General features: G+C 39.6%; 1 long non-coding RNA gene across 1 annotated transcript in view; it reads left to right on the forward strand.

The window, feature by feature from the left end:
• Positions 1-400: 400 nt before the first annotated feature.
• Positions 401-20324, forward strand: part of LOC116309802 — a 51344-nt gene continuing 31420 nt past the window's right edge. The window contains exons 1-2 of the long non-coding RNA XR_004198659.2: positions 401-574; positions 2138-2211. This is a non-coding gene — a long non-coding RNA (uncharacterized LOC116309802). The remainder of the gene's footprint in view (positions 575-2137; positions 2212-20324) is intronic.

Below are 20324 nucleotides of genomic sequence, written 5' to 3' on the forward strand. Positions count from 1 at the left end.
TTTTATGAGTTAATGTGTTTTTAAAGGGGATCTATCATACTTTTCTTTATTATCTGTCACATATACACTGGTTCAGTGGTGGATGCTCTCATGAAACAGGGCAAATGTTTTAAATTATGAAATCACCGCATGCACTAGTGAACCATTTGAGCCAAAAGCTGATCTTAACGCTCAAGTTTACAGATGTTTTTACCTGTGGATATCAAAGACGTTTTAGATGCGTCGTTGATCCAACACAGCTGATTTAAATGGCTAAATTAACTCCTCGACATGTCTTGAAGATCTCCAGAGGCCTGGTAACGAACTACTCATCTGATTCAGGTGTGTTAATCCGGGGTGATATCTAAAACCTCCAGGACACCGGGCCTTGAGGCCTGGTGTTCCCCACCCCTGCCTTATATGGTCATCTCAGGCATGTAGCTTTCACTGCCCCACCCACCTGCTGTTCAAACCAGTCAGACAATTAGAAGAAATTTGGTTAAATGAGGGGGAGGCCACAAAGGGAAAGGAGCCAAAGCAGACTTGTTCAGGAACTGTGCCAAGTCACAGTTAGAAATTTGGAACTACGCTCCATGTAAGTCCACTCTAGTAGAGTCCAAGAATAAAAAATATGGAGTTGAAAAAGTGCCTAACAGATCAATCTTAATAAAAGAGAAACTCGTAATCCTGGAAGAGCTTTTTAAACACTCTCAGATGATTTGTAATGTGAAATTACTCCAAAATTGCATTTATAGTAATTGTAATTCTACTAAATGTGATTATGCTTGATTTTTTTTTTTTTTTTTTTTGCACACTCAGTTTGAACTCTTCTTAAGCACTTTCAGCACTTGTGCCTCCTCTTGATGTCCTCGGAGGAAATAAGTTTCTGCTGTATTAAATTAGTAAAGAACATATTGTAGAACCACTTAATAGTCACTGACCTTGAAAGTGAAGTGCATATGAATGTTTCCCTGCTGCATTGGTAATTCAGGCGCCGTTTAAACAAGAGCACCTTGTTTGACACATTGCAGATGTGTGTCCAAGTGCTTCAGCGTGGCATCAAGTGACAAGCAAGCAAGGAAACATCAGTAATTATTCATGCATTTTCTAGGACTTGTGAGTAAGGAGATCTGCTTTTGTTAAACAGAACACGGCAAAAATGTTGCAAATGTGGCCTTTCAGACTTTGGCTTTTAATCTTTAATGTGCGCCTTCATCGGTCAAATAAATGTAATTTTTCAATTTTCCAGTTTCCCAGTTTCTGTAATTAAAGGAGAAACTGTCAAAATGTAGCAGAATGTGGCAGTATTTTATTTTATTTATTTTTTTCAGGCCACATGACTATTGTAAGCGCAGAAATCCCTCTTTTGGCTCTATACTTGGTCTTCACCAATTTCTGAGAAAAATATTGTTGTTTAAGCTAAAGCCATTACTTATTTTCTTACATACTGTACATATGTGGGGTACTGATTGATGCTCATGAGGTCAGCATATAGAGAGATAAATAGCTCTTCTGCATAGATGGTCATGTCGGACACCCAGTGCACCAAGATAAGATAAAGGAGGATTATTTTGCACTCTGAGTAATACAAAACTAGTTTCCCAAGAAACTAAATATAGAGCGTATATGCAGGTTAATCTTTTGTGTATTCTTGCTGTAAATAATGCACACCAGGTTTCGTAGAGCTGTTCAATGCAAATGGCTACCTGCTTCAACCAAAATGCAAACCAAGATGGGATGATTTGATCCTTTGTTGTCATAAAAACACTCTTTATAGCTGCTTTTGTTAAAACGTTACACTTTTTGAATCTGTGCAATTTGCCATTCTTTGCCAGAAGATGTTTATCTGTAGTTCATATTTTTCTTTTATAGTTCAAAGCATATAATCACCTCATTAGCCAAGATGAACTGCATACACTGTATAGGTGCAGAAGAAACGTAACAAAAGCCTAACTCACTGTCTGCCTAAAGATTTCCTGTCATGTTTGCTTAAACTCTGAAGGCTGTTTCCTAAAAATGATTAAACAGAAACACCAGCCTTGCAAAGATTTCAACCTCCGGGCTAAAAGCTTGTACCAAAAAAATAATAATAATTTAGTTTGATGAGAATGAGAATAGTGTGTGCTTGGTGGTGAATTTTCTTGCCATTTTTTTGCAGGTCAAGAGAACACGATGTACTAAAAGTGTTTGTTGTGCCTGAACCTGAAAAGACTGATCGCCCTGAACACACAGGTGAGTCTCACTGTTCTTGCTGTCTCCTAATAACAAGGATCCTTGAAATGATGGATGGTAGTACGAAGTTAACATCAGACATTGTGAAGTGTGAGCAATGCCTGGATGATAAGTCAAGTAATCCCTCGGAATATTTATAGTGTTTTATACCAGAAGGGATCTGACATTTTTATTACATTGATTCACCTCCATGTAATCTACTGGAACAGAAACATGATTAAAATTTAAAAATCAATCATGCATTTGCCATTTACAGACGTCTGCATGGCGTCGGGGCAAAAACGCATCAAATAAGTGAAAAAGACGAGTCTCAGAGATCAATACTCGAACTATTCTTGTCTTTGAGTTAGCTGGACTCTTCTTTCTATGAATTTTAAAGTTAAACACGTGTAACCATCAGAGAAGCTGCGTCATTTATCCATTTCCTTCGCCTGCTGCAGCAGTCACTCCCATGAGGAAAACATGTTGTGCCCATACTGCACTGAAGCCATTATCTGGTCTAGCCCTGAGAGCTTTAGAATAGAACAAAGTGAATTCAGCCTGCAGAGACACAAAGTCTGTAAGAATAATGATTACTTCCTACGACATATAGCTTTTGCAAAGTGCACATTTTCTCGGAATACATAAAACAATCCGTGCATAGGTGCCCATGCCAAACCAACTCTGGCATAAATAAATAAATGAGAAGTTACATGATCAAATTAAGTAAATGAAATGACTCAGTGGCTGCCCTGCATAATGAAACACTATTATAAGGTATTGAAAATACTGCAAAGGCAATGGTGCTGAAGTCTTTGCCAAGCAATAAACTACTTATCAGGAGAAAACAGAGTTAGCAAGAACTATTGTCGCTTTTAGAAAGCATGAAAAGACAGCCTAATGTGTTTTAATGAAACTCTAAAAAAGAACCACTTTAAACTTTAAAGGGTAGTTTAAGCAGTAAAATGAGAAATGAAATAAGTCCTGAAATATCTTTATATTGCTTTCTAAAGTGCACTGGCTGTGCAGCAGAACTTTGAGGGTGTGAATCTAAGTGGAAAGCTCACACGTTAATAGCTACATTTCCTTGACTTTTCCTATTTTCAGATTCAATCTTCTATTTTCAGGGGGGAGCTGCATCGGTGTAGAAAGCCGAGGTGATTACTTTCGGTATCTGTTTGTATCTCCCAATAATGATGATGATGATGATGATGATATCTGGAGCTTAAGATGCAACAAAAACACTGCGTTATGCAGAGTTCACCTTCCAGTCTGTGTTAATGAGATGACTCCTGCACCCACATGCTGCTGTTTAATTTGCAGAAACCTGCATGCTGCCGGTATGAAGATGGTCAGTGCAGTCATTGTGTGCGTTATAGAATATATGCAGCTTTCGACGCTGAGTATACCACTAGTGAATGTCCAGCTGTGCGGCGGGCTCATCCTCCCTGAGGTAGTTACACAGGAAAGGATGATGCAAGTGGAGCAAAATATCCGCATTACCGACACAGCCTTAAATGCTGTGTTTTGTCACATTTTTAATGATCGTGCCCTCACTAAGCTCAGGTTGCGACGTATCAGCGCTGACCCTCGTGGGCTGAGCTCTGGTAACACCTTCCAATCTGTGTTAATGAGATGACTCCACTCCGTCTACGGGTCACGGTGATATTTACAGAAACCGTTGTAGCGGCAGAGATCCGCGCCTCCCTGCGGTGCGTCCTCGCCTCATTTGCATAGCTTTCAGACTTCCCTTCCTCACTCTCCCTGTTTCATCGCTCTCGCTGTGCTCCTCCATGATCGACAGGCTCCTTCACACTTCTCTCCAGTTTGTGTCGCACATGTTAATTAAAGCCTCTAATTAGCTTCCCGTACTAAAAGGCCGCATTAAATCAGAGTTGGAATGGCAAATGATTCCTGGCATTAGCATAATTGTGTTTTTGAAGTGTAAAGATTCGGGCATTAGGGATGCTAGCACGCGTTTTTGTTTCAATGATTTGTTGTGTTTGTGGCTCAGGGCCCAAGGGGCCGCTGGAGGTTGGCTGGGTGGGTTCTGGGGCCTCAGGACCCTACAGGGGCCACACGCTAATGAGCCCCGCTATTCTCTGATGAAGCAGATACAGGAAAAACAAAGCTGCAATGTAATACCCTCAGGTGCTCCTAAGAGTCCGTCACAGCAGAGTCTGCTATATGTGCAGAGAAAGTAACAGATAGTAAACCAGCCCCCACCTCCTCATAACCATTGCATCACTCTAAAATTGCAAATCACATTCAGAGATACCTCAGTACTTACAAGCTCTGTACATAAAATAGCACTTACAAATGAGTCATCGGCTTGGTGATTGTTTGAAATGCTCTGAATCACAGCGGAGCTGACGGCAACTTTCAAAAGCCATTGATTCGGTCTGTAATGATTTTGTGCATTCAATTGAATGTACTGAACATCTACAGTGTATTAATGTTCTCAAGAATTTTGCATTTTATAAAGCAAGTTACAGAAAGCAGAATTTAAATCCCACACACGGTGGTTTAAAGTGTAAAAGAAGCAACTACAAACATATCTATGAATTGCGAGGAGTGTAATGGCAGGATTTAGTTGCTATGAAAGCAAAGAGAGTTACAAACAAACAAAAATACGAATGCAAATTTTTGGAGGTTGTAATCTTGGGTTTCATTAAAACACGCATCCTGACCAAGCAGAAAAATTAGAGTCTGAAAAATTAACCAAGGGGCAGCCAAAAACTGCAGTTCATCAACTGGCCACTTGAGGCTGACTACCAAGAGTAGGTCAATCCCCGTTGACTCCTATATTAGAATGCACAGCTGTAGTAGTCCATGAACATGTTTACAACCATGTTTGGTCACTATGACAGATAACAACTTTATGTGGGGGGAATTTTTTGTTAAAGGCCCTCAATCAAAAAATATTAAGGCATAAAGTTATGAAATATTGGGAGCAGCTGGGGAGGAAAAAGATGGGTGACAACGTAGTCCGCTAGGCTGCACTACAGCGAATTTTATTGCAATTTTTTTGAAAAATTAATCTTTTGAAAAATTAAAAAAAAGATTTTTTTTCTTGCTTTTTGACTGAAATTATAGTATTTTGTTTGTATTACTTAGCACTCAACAGCTGTTATATGTGTAAATTTCATTTGCTAGATTAGCCTTTGTACCACACGTCCATAAAGGGTCAGTTTCATCCTTTCTGCAGCCTAAGCAGAGGCGCCCAGACCCCCCTCTCCCCAGCCACCTCCTGCAGCTCATCTAGGGGCACACCAAGGTGTTCCCAAGCCAGATATAATCTCTCTATTATGTCCTGGCCCTGCTTCAAGGCAAATACAATCAATTCAGGATTCAAAAAACTAAAGGGCTAAGAATAGCCATGTCAATCTTTTATATACAGTTTATGGTAAGCAGCCTGGTTGAAATCTAGGTCTCCAAAATGCATTATTGAAATTTTGGAAAATGTGATTCCCAGTTATCCATAACACTATAGAGCCACAAAGACATTCGCATCTGTTTGTGGGAGTTGTAGTTCCACCCTAATGTGAGAACATATTGTCAAAAATAAAACCTGTATATGTCCGTCAGCTGTACTCAAACTGTCCTGTCGCAGGAGAGTGATGACTTCAGGATCCACTTCCTTATTAGTGTTAGACTCTCATGCCCCAGGTCATGTCCTCTATTATAGAGTGACATATCTGGATTTACAAGTGATTAGTGCTGTGCACATCGTCAGCTATCAAACATGACTGAAGCTGTCAGCATCCCATGAATCGTGCCTTGGGGTAAACATGATGTACTTTTCAGGAGCTTCCTCTGGGTGAACTCGCTCACTGCTTCTGTGGTGAAATTATTCAGGGTGAACTCGTCTACCCAAAGGCGCAGTGGTGGAACGGTGACAGTTTGGGGGTTGTGTGATAGCTGAGAGTGTTGTCATATGAGTTATTATTGAACCAGCCAGACATACCACAATGCAGCACATTCCCGCTCTGGCCTTGATTCCGCTCCAGGCATGAAAACCCATTAAGATGCATTGCAGAAAAGTTGAAGAAATGATGTAAGGAGGAGGCAGCAGACAGAATTATTACCACTTCTACACAAGGCTGCCTTTAATATCATTAATTCTAATTAAACGATTTTTCTGTCAGCAGTCAAATCATTTCTGGTTTTTTTTTTTTTTTTTTTCCCAAAAGCAGTGTTGATTACATAACGGCATACTGCCGCGTTCTTGAAGTGACAGATGTAATTATGTGGAATGATTTTTTTTTTTAATGGCTGTAATATGCATTTTTACTTTTGAGAGAGAGAAAGGAAGAAAAAGAAAAACATTTAAAAAAGACGGAAAGCAAGAGAAAAGACAAACTCAGAAATATGGAGACTGCATGCAGCGCCAGACTCTGTTTGGAAGTCTAACATTCATTATGTCTGTTTCACTGGTGCTGTTAGTCAGAGCTTAGTAGGAGATCGCAGCCAGCCAGCAGAGGAACCAAGAGCACTGCCAGAGGCTTGATTTACACAACAAAAAGACATTTCACCCTATGTGACCTGAACAGGACTTTAACATTGTTTCTCAAAGTTTTGCCAAGTTTATGTAGTTGCAGCTGCCAAAAGGAAACTCCGCTAGTACGAGCTGTGAATGTTGGCCCCTGTGCCCCCGCTGCATCCATCTATTCTTGCTGCATCTGTGTTGATTGCAGCTCCGACTTCTGTCAACAGGTACATGAAGTTTGAACTTTACTTAGGCTGCAAAAAGACACTGAGGTCTGCCATTATAGAGGAGTCAAGAGATGTTACTTGGCATTGCGCAGAGCAGAAAATAACTAAGTTCAACCCAGTGATTGCCTTTATAAACAACAGTAATAAACCGAGACACAACAGCACCACACAGCTTGCAAAGCGCAAACCATGTAATTATATCATTTCTGAGAATGTGGTTTCCTCTCTCGTTTCATTTCTTCACTTAAAATTCAAATGTGTTTAGAGTCTGAGCCATTATGGAAGTGCTTTACAAAAGAAGAATGCATAAGAATAAAGCTGACAACTGCTAGAATATATGAAATAGCACAGGTATCGTGTTATGAATGCGTGCCTTTGCAACATATTGATGGACCTGTTGATATCACTGTTTTTATTTTCATAAATAACCTTTAATGCCATAAATAAATGCAACATGACTGAGTCTTTGGCTTGCATCAGCTAATATACTTACAAGAACAGTGCTGGCATGCTAATAGAGTATTTGACAGGCAGATTGTCTTAGCACTTAACTCTAGCACAAAGCAGAGTTAAGATTATAAGAATATCTTTGATTTTTCAGGTATTTGGCTGCAAACGTCCATCCATTTAATTCCATTTAGCCAATTCATATTGGCCTATGTGAGCCAATATGAATTAGCTCACATAGGCCAATATGTGAGCCAATTCATGAGAGGCAGGAGCGGTCTCGTCTTGCTGTCATGAACAGCAAATATGACGTCAGCAAACACGTGATGCGAGCTATGCTTTGGTGTCGTTTTGGCCCTTCGTGCGGGTCAAACCTCCGCCAGGTTAAAGACATGTGTATGTGAGTATATTGTTTGAGTTCTTACTGCCAGTTTATATCAGATTATACAGAGGGAGATGTTGCAACAGTTTGAAAAGGCGAGGTTTTCTGGAGAGGGGGAAAAAAAAACAACCTCTACAATTTCTTTGCCTTCAGCTTTGACTTCTTCTCTTCCTATACCGGCGCTGATTTGGACCAGTGTTGTTAGCTTGCAACACGTCCAAGCTGGCAAATAAAACGGGCCCATAACACAGAGAGACAGACTCAGATGGGTACACAGTCACATCTATGGACATTTTAGAATCACCAGTCACCTCAACCTGCATTTGAGAGTATACAAACTTTAAAGGGAAGGCCAGCCAGTGGATTTGAAGCATTGCTTTGTGATGAGGGTGCTAACCACCGTGCCCCTCCTGATGCCAGCAGCATAGGTTATTGCAGGTTTTTCTAATGTATTTAACAAGTCGTCTGTCCAATTAGTGTAGAGAGATGTTTGTCAAACAAACAAAGCAAAAAAACAATACAAATGTCAACTTTATTGCTGTGTTAAGAGAGCAAATCCGAGGACTGGCAGAGTCATGAGGGAGCCATCATGGTGAACAATTAAATTTTAATAGTATTCAGACTGAACCAAAATAGCAGATTGAGCAGAGTGTTATCTGTAGAATCACACAGGTAATTCAATAAGAATTGTTTTTCCCCTTCCAACAGCAGTTGGCAACACATAAAAATCCAATCACCTGAGATGTTTGTGTTCCAAGAAACCTCTCATAATCTGCTCCACATCTCTGACAGATGGGTAGTCGTTAAAGCGCGAGTGTTACATAGCCACAGGTCTGTGTTTCAACATTAGATTCTTAGATTTCAAATGAGCCATGATGTGCTTACAGGTGTGCATTTATTGGCCGTTGTACAGCAGCTTCAAAAGTGACTCAGCTAACCAGAAGTAAGGACCGAAGCAATCTGTTTAGTCACTAAAGAAAGAAACAGCTCTGATTTATAATGTAAGGTTCACTCCTATTCTCCTGACATATTGAAGCTATTTGACCAAAGAGTAAATTCATCAGCTCAAGTTCAACATGTAGGTTGTTTCTGTATTTAAAAAAATAATAATTTTCTTTGGTTTTAAAGGTGTTGTCAATAACATGCAGACATTGTAAAGTCAAATGTGGGCGTTCACCTTTAAGAAGCACTGACAGACAGTCTAGATAAAAACAAGCCGATGGCAAGATGACAGGAGCAAGAATAAAATGATATTTTAATTTGAAAAATCCCAGCACCTCATTTGAGTTGGGTGGAGCTCCAAACACCAGACAGAAATATGGCAGGTAAACACACACACACACACACACACACACACACACACACACACACACACACACACACACACACACACACACACACACACACACACACACACGCGCTCTTTCTCTCTCTGCAGCTCTGATTGAGTGCAAGTGTCTGCGTTGGCGGTCAAGGTCAGCTGATAATGGGAGAGATTGAGGACAGGGTGAGGCGGCGGGGGGGTCGGCAGCAGTCTCAGGTAATGAGATTTACGACCCTGAGCTCTCACTGCGCACCCCCCTCACACCCATCTCACCCCCCCAACCCCTCAGCTAACATGATTTATAGATCTAATAGTCGTCAGCGCTCCCGCCTAAGATAGAGCCTTCACATTATCACAGAAGGAAAGTCATCCGTTCAAGCAACAATACAGAGACCGCTTCTTAGATGTTTCTGCATGTGTTTGCATGTGTGTGTGACATGCTAATGCTTCAATGCATGAAGACATCAGCACAGATACCTTATCTTAAGAGCGGAAATAGTTTGTTTGTATACAATATAACAATACAATAGAACAATAGATCATTGGGCGATTCAAGGCATCATGTATCGTCAACTGGTTATTACCCAGCTTTTCACCTGTGTACTTTCAGTTTTCTGGCTTCACTGCCATTTTGGTATTAAAGCAATACATATTCAGAAGTAACTAACAATCAGTTTGCAACTAGCTGATGGACATTCACTAATGTTGCTAAAGAGCCACGTAGTTGTTGGATGCCAAAGCGTAGCTAATTAGAGGACAAATAATAGCCTTAAAATTCAGCTATTCGACTACATAGGCTAAATCATCAAAGAACTCTATTTTATTTTAATTTATTCACTTACTTTCTGTCAGTTTTCAAGTATGGAGTGGTCATGATTATTCTAAAAAACTTAAATGCATTTCGACCAAAACGTTTTTTTGGACTCTTAGGAACAAAACCTTTCCCTTTCATGACAGTCACCAGTAGCAACAGATATAAAATTTAAGAAGTGAATAAGTTAACTGATCCTTGCCAAATCCTAGCCAAACTGGGATCACCTAACCTAACCCATGCATGTCTTTGAATTTTAGGATGAACACTGGGAGGTTTAAAACCCCAGCCTGGTTTAGAACCTAGGTCCTTCTTGCTTTAAGACCATAAATCCAAGCTCAGTCAGACCAACACAAAAAATGACCACCAACCTAGCTAAACTGGGAAATTTCACAATTTTCTTTCTTAAGCTGCTTAGCAAATGGTTCAAGCCATTTGGCATTTTCAAGCAACTACTAAACTACTCTAAAGTGGGCAGATCCCGAGATAAACTTGTCTCATTTTTAAGTGATTATCAATGTCAGTGCAGGATACTAATGACTGACATATGGCAGGAAAGTAAATACATCAGAGGATTACCTAGGCAACCAGAGCATGGAACATCCACTAGGGACCAATCATCAGTATCAAAGAAACTGATGGTTTAAACTAAAGCTCCTTGAGGCAACTGTTGTTATGAAATGGCACTATATAAACAGAATTAAACTGAAATGAATGGTTGATGTTTATGTGAACACAGGTTTAATTTATTGAACTGTTGCATGTCTTTATATTGATGTCTGCTCAATAATCTTATATTTCCAGTTGGTTTTATAGCTTCCACTGTTACGTGCAAAGCAATATTGTAATGTAATACTTAATTGACGTCAATAATAATGGAAGATGAGACAATTTTTTTCCATTAGCAACATAATTGCAAAGAACAACCTCAGTTTTTCCTTTTCATTTCTACCAGTAAACATTTCCAAGCCTCGAAGCTAAGCTAACACTGAACGCAGGTGTTCTGAATAATACTATTTGTTTGCTCAACGTAAACAGTGTTGAAGCGATAATAGTCCAATTTAAATTATAATTAAAAATCCAACACAAAAGGCAACTAGCTGCCACACAGAAGTAATGGGATAACTCTGCCATGCCACCCCGTACGCTGTTCTGCTCATGTTATAACACTCTAAACAAAATGACAGTCAAGTGAAACAGCACACAAGCAGTGCTATTGTTCCAGTACACTGCACAAGCCAGCTGAGGCACTGCGGCGGTAAGGATGGAAGCCATTGAACTTACTGCTCATTACCAGTACAACCTCTCCTGGAGCTGCAAAACAACTGAGGCAATATTTAGTGTCTGTTCAGCTGTTTGCGAACTCTTCTGCACAGAAAAAAAACACCCACCCAACAATATGGTGACAGCCAGATTGCTTCCCAATAGATGTGGTGCTAATATTTGCACTAGGCCGGCTGTACGTGTTGAAAAATATGGTGGATTGGATTTCGAGCACACCCTTACACACATAAAAAACCCCTTCAGTTGTTTGTTCTTACATACTCTCCCATCTTGGTGTATTTTGAGAATTAAACCAATAAGCCCCCCTGCTAAGCCCAGCCTAGCTGTTATTGATGTGCTGCCTTATTATTGTCTGGAGTTTATTCTGTTCATATTCACTGTGTCTGCCTTTGTGCCAAGAAGCAGTTACTTTAAACAGGCTGACACCGAGGGGCTCAGAGACACACAGGCAGCTGTGGAATTTCAGGCAACAAATATGCTGCAGAAATCACATTAATCCTCTGATAGCATTTTTATTAGTTCATGCAATTGTTTCAGGACACAAATACATATTAATGCTTTATTTTGTGGAACAGAGCAAAATTAAAGGGGAATTTTCAGCTAGAAAAGGAACATTACACCCAATCATGATAAAGGGGACTTAAAACCAGCAAACACCTAACGGTTTCCCAACAGCTTACACTGATCAGCTGTGTGCATACTCAGTGAATCCTTAATGAATTTATTCATGTTCCATTTTCTGGAAGTTATAGTTTTGAGTTAATTTGGATACAACTGCACTAAGAAATGAGTACAACCACAAAGAAAATGCAATTTAAACCCTCACCCTGTTTCCTTTTTATCAGCTAATTTTTCATTTATTATATTTTTACTTACAGCAAAGTCACATTTTGATGAAGTGCAACCCAAAATGCAATCAAATGGCTCTTAATCTTCAGCCTCAAGGCTTTTGTGCTTATATTGATACAGTGGTGCAGAAGCAAACACTGTATTTGAAATTATTAAACACAGACAGAATGTAATTGTGTAGTTATTCTAGCTAAAAAACTATAACAGTCATCTGTACCTGAGCAGATATACAGACATATTATTACACTGAAAATTGTGGCTCCATAGCATAGTGGGCTACACGTTTGTTTAATAACTGAAAATTCCACAGTTTGATCCAAGAAAGAGACATAATTCCCTTTGGGGGTTGTGTCAGGAAAGGCATTCAGTGTAAAAATCTGAAGCCACTGGTGGCTTTTTTACTATTACACTGAAAATTACACAGTCACCCATCAGTTTGGACTGATGCCTGCCGCTGGAAGGGGGGGGGGAAGATAACATTTGCAATTTTATATTTCACTGACTTTTATACTGACATTTATTACTCTTTATTTTAAATACTTCTATAGTCATGTGTACAATAAATGTATTGCCAAACTTAAGAATGTCGCCGATCCTTTTGAAATGGAAAATTTTCTGACCTCCTGACATGTTTTAGTTGCTTTGGTTGATTCCTTATTAACAGCTTCTTCTTGCCAGCTGACAGGCATGGCTCATTTTTGACTTTCCCCATCAGTAACTAAATATAAGATGTGCTCTGGATCAAAAATAGATTAAGTTAGCAAAGAATAATATGTAATTAATATCCCAGGCTTTGTTTAATTAATCAGTTTTTAAACAATATTTAATCTACCCGCCTTTCACCCTACGACAGCTCCGATAGGCTCCATTCTCCCATTAAGTTACATAAGCATGTAAGAAAATGGACGAGCTGATGTTTTGTATAAATTTTAAACTTAAAGACAAAATTTTAAATGAACATTTTTATAAGTTCACCCTTTGTGATAAGTGCTTTAAATAATACCATCCCTCTGGTCATCATATCCACTTAAGCACCAAATATGCTCATCAATATAGTCTCCAAAGATTGCACCATTTACCCCTGTTTATGTAACATGCCAACATCAGCTGTTTTAGGACCATGTCTAGACTTTACAAGCATTTTTAAAAGGAACTAACATATCATTGTCATGACTACTGGGAAATCTTCACATTCATATTTTTGGGTGTAGCATACACATAATAGCTATATTGTGCTTATAAATCTTTACCCATCCTCTTGCTGTTATAATGCAGGAGAATGTGTATTATGGCAACACAAGGAGTTCTTATCTTGTTTAAATTTAGTTTATTAGATGCCTAGTAAGGCACACAACATCTCTGGGAAACAGCCCCGAGAAAGAAAAACATAACAACAAAACTTTTTGCTTCTAAGACTTTGGGTTTATACCTCATGGAGCTGACTCACTGGAAGCTGCCCGCCCCTGCACGCCTGTGAAATCACCCCGTATTATCTCCTATATCATTTTATCTCATCACACCCAGTGTCTCGGTGTGGGTGTGTGTCGCTAATCATGTTCACAGGGAAGTTTGTCACTTTGAAAACAGGTGGGATAAGAGGTGCGTTCAGGCAAAAGCAGATTTTGTTCAGAAAGTTGCTAATGCTGCTAAACTGAGAGAGAGGGGCAGGGGGAAACTTGTTTTTCATTTCTTCAGAGATTTGCGTTATTTAAAGCCCCACGAAGAAAGGGCTTGGATGCTCTTATTAATTTCGTTTGTTTGTCGGCTACTCAGCTCTTTCACCTGAGGAAAAAATGTCGGCTGCGGGGACGATAAATAGTGCTGTTCAAGTGCCTCTACAATTTTCAGCTCAATAGAGAAAATGCACTGTTGATTTCTCGGCGGTGTCTCAGCTGCTTTATTAGCAAAGAACTAAAGGCACATTTTTTCCCTTCTGTTTATTCCTCTGTCGGTGAAAAAAAAAAGAAACTGTCTCTTGAGCTCCGTTCAAACTGTGAATGCCTCCTGGTTGCAGAAGCAATCAACATGCACCCCAAATAATAAAACTTCAGGGTGATTCAGAGGACAGCCGTGTATTGTCAGTAGATAATAGTGTCTGCTTGCTGTCTTTCCAGTTCTAGTCTCTCCAACAGCAGCCGATCTCAAGACGTACATTTCATGAGGATAAATCTGATTTCGTCTTTCAGAAGCCAGGATTTCAATTTTCATGCAAAGGTTAAAAACAGATTAATACACACATACACACAGAGTAACAACAGCCACTTTTCTCACATACATTCAAACATGTACAGTAACAGCACTTCAATGCAAAAGCAGCTTTGTCTCAACACAGAGGAGGGCGAGTGTTGCCAAAGAGAGCTTAAAATGGCTGCTGAAAGTCAGAATACTGGCGCTGAACCAAGCCCAGCAGACGGTGGACAGGCTTGCGGTTGGATGGCTGGGTTCGAAGGCAGCAGCTTGTTAGGATGGAAATGGATTAGCGAGAGGCACAATGGGAGTCTTAGGCGTGTCTGTGGTGTTGTGTTAAAGCCCTGCCTACGTTGCCCGGGCTGCTAGACTCATTTATGCCCAGCGGTGCATGCAGCAGCCAACTCTCACACACAGGGCTTTCCTAATTGCCATGGTTTCTTCTGTGCTCGCAGCGACAGCCTTGATTCAGCATCCATCAAAGCGGCGAATTAACCTGCGGCGCCGCGCAATTGTTCTGTTCGTCACATGCAGCTGGAAGTGGAATTATTTTTCTGACACAGTAGTGTTACATTGTGGGAGGCACTGCGGAGAGTTTTACTGCGAGATGGAGAAATTCGGAACAATAGGCAGGTTTTTCTTCACCTGTGCACAGAATAGCTGAAAGGTTTCATTGCAAACTGGTAAAACCCTCAGTGTTTACCTCCACTGCCTTCGAAACACGATGACACACTTAAAGCATAATTGAAGTTTACAAGTTCACAATTAATATAGCTATTATTATTTTACAGGTCATGCTCTCTTTGCCTTGTTGCACCTGTTGCAGAGATGAGTCACACAGAACTCTATATTTGGACGAATAGCATGAGTTTACTGCATCAATTCCAAGAGTTATTTTGCATAAATCCATTTCAGAAGTTTACTTAGAGCTTGACTAAAAGCAAGCACAGAAAATAGCCTCTTGAAACAAGCAGTAAGCATCCAGATCACGGGATACATGACCTACAACGCAATGGTGGCTCATTCATGTTTTCCTCTTGTACATTTGCACCTGATTTGACACATTACGCAGGCAACATTTTTTAAACCCTTTGTTTTTCCATCTCCACCTCCCCAAAAAATAAAAAATGCATAAGTGATTGAAAGAGTTTGTGCCCACTAGTTGCTAGAAATTCTGCAGCGCAACGTTGCATTGAAAAATGAGTGATGACTGCTAAGTAATTTAGATTTTGTGTTTTTCGCGGCTGTATTATGTGCCCTTATTAAATGGCAGTCAGCGGAGAGATGACAGGAAATTAGGGGAGAGAGAGATGGAAATAGCATCCAATAAAACATGCCCTAAATGGAAGAACTCTGTGGTTAGCTTGAGAAACAAGTTCCACACAAACACACACACACACACACACACATTCAAATCCACCCACACGAAATCATCAAACCTTCGTCTACGGTATCATTAAATTATCTCAACGTTGTACTGTTGCGCGGGAACACACAGGGCTCTCACAGGGCAAAAAATATATAGTATTAGATAACTTATCAGTCTCTCATAGGACAGACATGTGTACACAAACAAGTCGATGCAGTTTCCGCTAAAGGCCATTAGGAAAGACATATACTTGCTTTTTAACCATGCTTCTTCACAGACAAGTGGCTCTGTTGTGAACAGAATTGATCACATACTTACCAGTGTACAACATGTACTCCTAGAGGACTCCATTAAAAGGCTTATTCCCCCCCCCCAAAAAAAAACACCATACAAAACTTGTAGATATAAACAACAGAAATGGCAACACTTTAGACTCTGTAATGTTTTGTGGAAAATTGGCATCAGTAGACTTATGATTGACAAACCAGACGCATCCAATGACTAGTGAAGCAAAACACACCATCGGCACCGTTCCCACTTGGTGTTTCCAACATCTTCCACGAAGCACAAACAAAACTGTCTCAGACTCTGTCCATTTTTTGGTCGCACTTTCTGTTACAGCTTGATATCAACAAATATACAAGTAATAACCAGGTAATATTTTGTATCAAGAATGGTTTTAGCTGAGAAGCACTCTGTGGGTGAGTTTATTTTGTAAGCTAGAAAAAATGAAGCATACTGAAGCTCAAACATGGTTAATTCACTTCATTAAAACTTTATTTCGGACTTGATTATATCTCCTGATTATTTTTTGCCTATGAAGCAAACCAATTAGTAATAGCATAGTAATATATAGGTAACAATATGATCATCTGTAAGCACTAAAATAGTAACATCTGGTCATTAGAATTTTGACGTATTTACTCTAAAGTGCTGGTAGATTCACGGTAATAAGGAAATACGTATTATCATGAATATCAGTAATACTACTGCTCTTTTAAGCCAATGGAAGTCCATAAACTGTCCTCTTTAATAAAATGTTTAGCTTCCATTGAACAGTGTCTTGGAGAAAACTACTTGCAGTTGAACTCTGAGAAGTCAGAAACATTAATTATTGCCCCTGACAGCCAGATATCTATAATCAAACAGCATCTTGGTCCTCTTGGATCATCTGTTCACCTGAGCCTCATGTATCTCGGTGTTGTTTTTGATTCTGCCATGTCTCTAGAGCAACACTCTAGACAGTTAATTAGGAACTGCCTTTTTCAGCTAAGAAATATTTCCAAACTGCAAACTTTTTTTGTCTAAATCAGAGTTAGAAATGATTATCCATGCTTTTATTTCTTCTCGCTTAGATTGCTGTAACAGTCTTTTTCTTTGTTTGAGCAAAAAAAAATCTTGACCTTCTCCAGTCAGTCCAGAATGCTGAGGCAAGGCTTTTAACAAAGACACGAAAAAGAGAGCACATTACACCAGTTTTACACTCATTACACTGGCTTCCAGTACATTTTAGAATTCATTTAAAAATCTTAGTACTGACTTTTAAAGCTTTGAATCATGACGCTCCTGCCTATATTTCTGATCTCTTAGAACGTCACGCTCCCTCTCGCAGCCTGAGATCATCTAATCAAAGGCTGTTGGTAGTCCCCCGAACACGTTTTAAAACCAGAGGTGATAGATCTTTTAGAGCGGTGGCCCCCAGGTTGTGGAATCTCCACGTTGCCTGGATTGTGTTTGTTCTTTTAAACAGCATCTTAAGACTCATTTATTTAGCATAGCTTTTAATTAGATTTGTGCTGTATGTCTGTTTATCTGTTTTATATTATTGTGAAGCACTTTGTGGTTTTTATCCTGTGAAAAGTGCTATATAAATCAATAAAGTACTGGCTTAACATATCAGGATAATACAGTATTGTGCAAAAGTCCTGAACTCCCCGTCTTTCTTTGTGTTTTTGCTTCTAAGACCAAACTTTCTTCCAACTTTTTTTAAAGTGGTCTTGGGGAATAGTTCTCTAGCTCTTTCATAATACAGTTTGGCAGGCATAAAATTGTGTTTTTGCACAAATAAGGTGATTACCAAAAAGCTATTGACTGAAAACCTGGTCTATTTGAGCATGCCGTACACCAAGGAAAGAACAAAAGAAAAAAATGGCACGCCAAAAAAATTATCCATGGCAGACGGATATTATAGATATTTAAAATTAAACCACTGGAAGGTAAATGATTTATGTGTAGCTATGCCATACATTAACATCCTGAACATATGATACTTTAGCTTACAGTAGCTGCCTTTGGCTAATAAAGAAAACGTTCTCTGAAAATGAGTCAGACTTCACATTAATGATAACCGTCGGCTTTCAACACTACTCTGATCAACCTATTAATGACATCTTTGCTTAACTGTTAGTGGGAGAGCGATTCATCTTGAAATAAGAAAATAATATTGTGAAATTATTAGGATATATAACCAAGAGTGAAATCCAGCTTTAACTCAATGGATTTAAGCATGTTTGAATTTAATATATGTTTCATTTCATGGCCAATAGTCTCTTTCTTCTAGCTTAAAATATTAGCTCAACCACAGAATGTTATTATTTGACTATTTTGGAATTAAGTAGTAATAACTTACTATGTCCATATTATTATCTTCCTCTTTCTGCCTTATTACCCCACTATTACCACATTGTTACCGAGCAATAAGCGGACGTGTTACCCTTTTATAACTGGAGGTTTTTTATAACAGCGCTGCTGTCGCTGTGTCGCTCACACAGATGAGAAAACTTTAAAACATTTGTCACTGTTCATGTGCCCGTTAACCCTGGAACCATGATGCATCTATTCATGCATAAAGCAAATTCACAGTTGAAAGCAAGTATATATTTGGCCTTAGAAATATCACAGTAAGAAAGGGCATTTAAGAAATAAACAGCAGCTGAGCTCTATTGCTTTAAAATCAGGGCCCTGTTACTGTGTATCTGGATGCACTGTCATGACAAAGTTAAATAGAATGAAACCATCCTTAATATTATTAGAAACACCTGTGCAACTCCTGTGGAAAAGAGGGGAAAAAACGCCTTTTCACACTCGCAGGCTTTAGAGTGTGTAATTAAGCCAACCCGCATGTGTTTGGACTGTGAGGAGAAAACTGGAGCACCTGGAGCAAAGCGAGGAGAGCAACACATTTCACACCCGAAAGTTCATCAAAGGAAAATCCAAAGGAAAACACCACAGTAGTGGAGGCACTGTGTGACTGACAGGTGATGTCTGGGAAGTGCACTGAACACACAGCACAAAAAGCATTCGGTTAGAACCAAAGATGTTGCAACAAAGAAAGATGCTAGATGTCACCGAGCTAATGGTGGCAAAAAATACACTCTAGTCAATCATTTCGACTAATAGCAGCAAAAGTAATTTCATATTTCCTTGTTAAAATGTGCCACCAAATGAACTAAACTAAACAGCCCTATCTTACTCCACTGTGCCAAAGAGCTTCACTGTAGTGTACATACTAATAAAACACCATTAATAAATCACACTGTTGTGACACTTGGAGACATGTTCCTTCATTATAATGAACATGTTTTATTTAAAGTCAGTTCTGAGGCTGTAAATACTGTAGTGTAATGTGTGTGTGACTGAAAATAGTCCAACAAATGCTATATTTCCTTGTGTTTAAAGGTTTTTTTTCCAGGTTTTTTTTTGTAGTTGTTTTAAAAGATTTACGCTTAGAGCTGAGTGCAATAGTGTTGCAAGTAGCGCTGGTGAAAGGAGGAAAGCAAATCCAAAAGCAGGACACAGAAGGCGGATGTAAATGTTCAAAATTCAAATCTTTAATCCAGGCCGAGGTCATGCACGGGTAGGCAGTCAACGATGCCAACAAACCAGCAAAGGGGCAAAAGAAAAGAAAGAAAAGAAAACACAACAAATGCAAACAAGAAATTAGAACACGAGTAAAGCCCTGGTAAGTGACAGAAGGATACAGCAGAGGACTGGGTAGAGTGATTAACTAATTAGGTGCAGAAAATTGGAGGGAAAAAGAGCAGAAGTGAGAAGAACCAAGGATTACAAACAAATATAACAGAAAAAGTCTTGAGCACACACTCACCACGTTGTTGCATTTGTACTTTTAATGCGTTATCTGGCTCTATCTATCCAGTCCATGTCAAAGTCAAAATACTCCGATTTATGAAAGTGACACATGGGTTTTGCGCTAAAAGTAGCAATGCCAAATATGTTTCACGGTTCCAGCGCTGTGCAAGTGCAGCCTTGGCTAAATGAGGACTGACAGGCCCCTAATGCCCTCTGCAGCGAATAAATGGATAATCGAGAATCCTGTTGTGACGCCCCCCGTCCTGCGCCTGAGATGAGACGCACAGACATCCGAGCACTCCAGTGACACAGCCAGAGATTGATTTTGCATGTGTGTTCGTGAGAGTGACAGAAAGATGAATTTATTCTAGTTTCGTAGTGTCAGTCACACTATTTACATATTCATTCCTCATATTATAATGCAGTGACAGCGATGTTATTCTGTTGCTGCCTCCATGTTGTCGGCTTTGCATTTACTGCAGACCTCTGATGAACAGGCAGGGACACGCGTCAAGCTTAGACCTCTCGCGGTGTTATCTCTTACCCGCTCAGACACAAACCGATACGATGAGAAGGAAAAACTTCTCCAGGAACGGACTTGGAGCTAATGAGTGCTAGTTGGTATTATTGCCCTTGTGGTTCTTGGTAAATTGGAAATTTGCAGATGTGCAATTCC

Source organism: Oreochromis aureus, linkage group 17 (genome assembly GCF_013358895.1).
Source record: "Oreochromis aureus strain Israel breed Guangdong linkage group 17, ZZ_aureus, whole genome shotgun sequence".
Taxonomy (NCBI): domain Eukaryota; kingdom Metazoa; phylum Chordata; class Actinopteri; order Cichliformes; family Cichlidae; genus Oreochromis; species Oreochromis aureus.